This window comes from Ailuropoda melanoleuca, chromosome 10 (genome assembly GCF_002007445.2).
Source record: "Ailuropoda melanoleuca isolate Jingjing chromosome 10, ASM200744v2, whole genome shotgun sequence".
In the NCBI taxonomy this organism is placed as follows: domain Eukaryota; kingdom Metazoa; phylum Chordata; class Mammalia; order Carnivora; family Ursidae; genus Ailuropoda; species Ailuropoda melanoleuca.
The window spans coordinates 106,400,802-106,406,774 of NC_048227.1; positions in this window are offsets into that span (position 1 = coordinate 106,400,802).

The following is a 5,973-nucleotide window of genomic DNA, read 5'->3' on the forward strand; positions in this document are numbered from 1 at the left end:
CACCTAATCACCCACTAAAAGCCCATCCTCTAATCCCATCACATTGGGGGTTAGGTTTCAACATATGAATTTGGGGAAGGCACAAACATTCGGTTGATAGCACCCCAATTTACAGATGTGCAAACTTAGACTAAGACCAATCTGGTATCATTTCTAGTTTACATAGCCAGAAAGCACCATCAAGATTGGAATCCAGATCTGTCAGTCTGAAAGAAGGTTCTGCTCACCCTACCACCATCCTTCCTCAACACTGATTGAATGTCAATAAATACCCAAAAGTGTGTTCATATAAATTTATGTCTTTGGGCTATTTATTTATTCATTTAATTTTTGCTCGGCGGTCTTGCGATCACATCACCAAACTTCTCAGAAAATGTTTCTATTACTTTAACCTTATTTACACTATTTAAAGCACTGCTGTATTTCCCAGGGTGTTCAGCATGTGCATTCCTGTTGCACTTAATGACCACTTTGCAGAGCCATAAACTATTTTTCCACGTAATGATAAATTTCAACTACTCCCCCAGTGTCTTCTCTTTTTCAATGAAGATATTTATTGAAATATACTTAAAAATAAAGGCCTGCAGGAAATTGAGTAATCACAACATAATGGCAGGAAAGTATTAATTCATTCAATAAATACTCAACAAGCATCCATTCTGTCCAGATGCTGTACTGGGGATTGCACATAAAGCAGGTAAACAAGACACACTCTTTGACCTCAAGGAACTGGCAGTGTGATAGCAGATACAGACAAAGAAAGAGAATTTGTGTAAAAGGTACTACCTTAGAGGTAAATACAGGTGCTCTGGGATTAACGACCCTATTTGCAGGTTCTGGAACAACCTGAACAAAGTGATGTCTCCACTAAGAACATGAGTAGAACTGAACCAAATGAAGAGAAGAGCGCAAGTGTTACACACACACAGAGATACAGGCCTTTATACACAAGAAAGAAGTAGCTGGAATGCACAACATGAGGATGGAAACTCAATAAGAATCCTCAGAGTTACACGAAAATTACTTTTCAAGCATTGAGTCATACAACCAGATTTGTATAGAGCCAGCACTCTGTTTTCAAGGTGGAGAATACATTGGAGATAGGGAAATCTGAGCTGGAATTTGAGTCAGAGGATGTCACTGCAGGAAATGAAGCATGACTGTTGATTCTTCCATGTAGTGAGTTCTCTAACCCATGATCTGTGCATTTCACAAATGAGAAATTGGGTAAACCCATAGCAGAGCAAGTCTAAACAATCAGTTTGAGCAAGAAACAGAGAGGTGAGAGAAAGAAGCTCAGAAAAAGTCATTGAAGACATTGATACGGAAGAGACTGACAAAGACCATGTGTATAAAGAAGAGAGGAGCCTACGACACAGACATGGGCTCAGCAATAATTGCAGGAAGACAGGGAAAGTGATTGCTGACAGGGAGACTTGGAAGAATGAGCAGGAGAAGGAAAACCAAGACACCATGGTCATGAAAGTCAGAGTAAAAGGCAGACTCGGGTGGGGACAAGTTTGTGAGGTGGCCTCCAAAACCTTCAGTGAATGGCGGGGTGTAAATTTCTGAAGACCTATGATGAGCAAGAGTAAAAAGTATAGGGCCCATGACTTGGAAAAGATGAGCTGTGTGTGTGTGTGTGTGTGTGTGTGTGTGTGTGTGTGTGTGTGTGTTCAGGTGGTGGTTCTGTTTGATTTCTTTTATTTGTGGCTTAATACAAGGTGGAGAAGAAATAGTCTGGAATTAGGGGTTGAGCTGAAGGAAAACATCACCTTTTCTTTCTGAACTTGAGGAGGTGAAAGTAAGAAAAATGAGAAGGGCAGCAGATGTGACAGGGCACTGGGGCACAGCTGAGGTTGGTAGTTGAAGGAAACATTAAAGGAAGAAGTCAGGATGTAGTTTGCTCAGCATGGGGGTGGGATTTGTTTGGATTCAGAGGGTTATTTGGGGATGAGCTGGGCAAAGGCACAGAGAAGGAAGAGTAAGGAGGCAGAAAGCTCAGAACGGACCATGGCATGGCCAGCCAGCTGTGAGTTGAACGGGACAGGGAAATGATAAGCTTCTTTTAAGAAGAGTGATTGGTTTGGGGGTTGCCTTATTAGTTCCCTGGAATAAGAACCAAGGAATGGAAGTGAAGAGGAATGAAAATAAATTCATTAAGCCCTTGAGAATTGACTGAAGGTAGAGAATGAAAAAGTAATCACCGTGCTCCATTTTCTTGTTTTTATTTCCACCTCTACCCCACTGTTAGCATTCAATTGTCTTCCTTCAGTCTACCATTTTTCTTTTCTCCCTTACTTTCTTTCAGAAACAAGGTATTTGTATCACTGACTAAAAAACTGGAAGAATTTCAGAGATCATCTAGTTGAAATCTTATTTTATAGGTGAGAAAACTCACTTTGAGAGAGATCATACAAATTGCTGGTGTCATACAGCTAAGACATAGTCAAAATTAAACCCGTGTGTGCCGACTTCCAGCACGGGGCTCCTTCCAAAAGTAGTGTAAATATTCTATCAATTTTAAAATGTTGAAATTTTTCAGTCGATCATTCAAAAGCCCCGTTTATCCATAACTTTTAAAAATAAAATGTTAAGTTCATTTGATGCAAATATAAGTTGTCAATTGATTTTTCCAAAGTCTTTGGTCAGTAACCAAGTCTTGAGAGATCATCTTCCATACACAGGGTGCCCTGTGTGTATGTTTGCGCATGTTTGTATGCACGCGCACATGTGTGTGTTGGGGAGAAGGGGAAGAAGGAAATAAGTTCGGAAAAGGGAACTGTAGGTTATAAATACCAAAAAAAAAAAAATAGAGGACAAAGTCCAAAACCTCAAAGAACTTAAAATATTTTCAGGGAGACGCAACCTGAAATGACAGAACAATTACAAAGCAATTTATCAGAATTACATAGAGCATAGTGAATACATAAGCCTGAAGATGATGAAAGGTCAAGGAGTGATTCTAAATAGTGCTGTTCCAAAAAGCAATATAAAAATCATGGCTGAGAAACCATGCATCCAGTTGGTGGCAGCCCCACATAAATTACTCACAGCAAAACTTCAATGAAATTCATTCAATCCTACACATTCTGGCATTATGCATCGCTCTCTTAGGCTTTGGGTCGGATTTGGACAGGAGAACAACATAGAGCCTTTATTGTTTTCAAAGTCACATAGTCTCTGTCCTTACATTTCACGGGCTTCATGTTATTAACATTATTTGACCCCATCATTCTCGCTGCTCTGCTGTTGTTTATCATTCTCCCAGGTAAAGGGCCTGTGCAGCGTGAGTCTCCCCTTCCTAGACTTTGTTCTCTGTTGACCTATGTCATTCTGCCTGAATTGCTCTGAAGTTTCACCCACTCTTTTCTTACACACTTTCTTTGGTTGTTCACCGCCCTCAGTGCCGTGAAAGCATTTTCCTTCTACTTCCCACGTCCTCAAATCTGCCCTCACTCTCTAGCTTAGATTCGTTGGTTCCCTTGCCCCCTCGTGCTCCTTAGGCATCTGCCACGACCCCACTTACCTGTGCCTTTGTCATCTCTCTCCCTATGCTACTTTGCCTCTCCCTTCCCCTGGCCCACAGCCTGACCTGGACTTTTCAGGAATTACATTTTACCTATGGGTATAGCTTCCAGAAAGCCTCCAATATACTCCTCTTGTGTTTTCCCTCTGGAATACTGAAATATATACATTTTTTAACCGTGTTAACTAGAGAGAAAATACTGGTGTGAGAAAGACATTTTCATGTCGGAAGCGCTTCACTACAAGAAGTTAACTCCTCAAATGCTTCATTGTCTGTGTGCATGTGTACCTTGGCTCTTGTGAACATATGTGTATATATCATATATCCTCTCTATATGTGTGCAGATATGTGTAATATGCACATCTGTACACACAACATATATACCTGTGCATACATACACAGTGATAGAAGGGGCTGAGGATTTACCGCCCACAGTGTACACAACCCCCACATACACGCCTAAATCCTTTATGCCCCTCAACCTCCTTCTTCAGATAAAGCATGAGCACTGATAATGCACAGAGTTAAGGTAAAGCATATAATTGTATCGGTGTTGAGTGAGCACTCCCCACCATCCACGATGATGTGTGCTGTCTATCTCTGTGCCGGCGTTAACCTCCTCCCCTTGCTCACGGGCGAATTCTAGAGTGACAACATCACAGAGCTTGTTTCTGACCTCCCGCCGCGCCTCCAACAGTCCACACTTACCTCAGTGCTCTCTCTTCAATTCTATAACTGCAGCCCAGGTTTGCTTTACTTTCTTTAGCACAGCTGTCATCTCACAGGTTTACGTTTTTGTTGATGCTGTTTTGGTGAAAACATTTAAGTTCTACTCCCTTAGTGAATTTCAATTCCATAATAGAACGTTATCAACTGTCCTCACCAGGGCTTACCTTTGATCCTCAGACTTATGTTGATACCATGCGTATCTCTTTCACTGTCTGACTTACTCCACTTGGCATAATGCACTCAAGCCCCATCCGTGTTGTAAATGGCAGGGTTTCCTTCTTTCTCTTGGCAGAATAGTATTTCAGTGCATATAAGCGCCACACCTGCTTTATCCACTCATCTACTGACAAACACTTAGTTTGTCTCCATCTCCTGGCCACTGTGAGTAATATTGAAATGAACACGGGAGTGCCGATGCCTCTTTGAGGTCCCATTTTGGATATATGCCTTTGGATATATGCTCAGCAGTAGGATTGCTGGATCTTATGGTAATTCATTTTTAATTTTCTGAGGAGCCTCCATACTGTTCACAGTGGCTGCACCAGTTGGCTTTCCCACCAACAGTGCACAAGGGCTCCCTTCTCTCCACATCCGCCAACACTTGTTATTTTTGTCTTTTTGATAATGCCACTCTAATAGGTGTGCAGTGATATCTCATAGTGGTTTTGGCTTGCATTTCCCGGTTGATCAGGATGTTGAGCTCCAGGCTTTCTTCATCCCCCGCTTTCTCTTTTGCTGCTGTAACAATACCTACTTCTTTTCATCATTAGACATTATTGCCCGCATATGTTCCATAATTTCTCTTTTCTTCTCAGTTATTTTTCCAGTTTTTGCAGAAATGCCTCAACCTTTTCCTCCCCGAAAGAAACAGGCGTTTATACAATGACCTATTCCCATTCTATAGGAAACAATAACATGATTGCGTTAGGTGACATAACTAACCAGTACAACGTTAATCCTCAGCGGAGACGCTCACAGCGCATGTGTGTCCAGTCGAACCAAACCATCAGGCGGGGGAACTGCGGCTAACCTTCCTCGACTGAAGCACTTTCCAAGTGTTGGAGTGAAAAATGACGTGGGCTTGAGTTGAAACCATAGGATAGAGTTCCCTCGTCCCATGACGGACACATCACTCACCCTCTGCCAGGCTCAATATTACCATCCCTAAAGCAGCATGTTCAACAGTGACTGCCCCCCGGCATCTGAACATGCGTCTTAAGCACCCTATGGAGTTAATCCTTAAGACGTGTCTTCTCTTAGAAAGTTCTCATGGCTCTTCAACAGAAAGAAACTTGAATCTAATTGATACTTGTAGTTAAAACAACTGCAACAAGGAATTGTGAAAACTCATTAGGTAGTAAAATTTATTTTGGAAATGTGTCATAATTTACAATGTTTTTAGATATTAAATATAAAAAAGCTGGGGTGCCTGGGTGGCTCAGTCAGTTAGGCTCTTGGTTTTGGCTCAGATCATGATCTCAGAGTCATGAGATTGAGCCCCGCATGAGGCTCCGTGCCCAGAATGGCATTTTTTTTTAAGATTTTATTTATTTATTTGACAGAGACAGCCAGTGAGAGAGGGAACACAAGCAGGGAGTGGGAGAGGAAGAAGCAGACTCGCAGGGAAGCCGGGAGCCCTGTGCAGGGCTCGATCCCAGGACCCTGGGATCATGACCTGAGCCGAAGGCAGACGTTTAACGACTGAGCCACCCAGG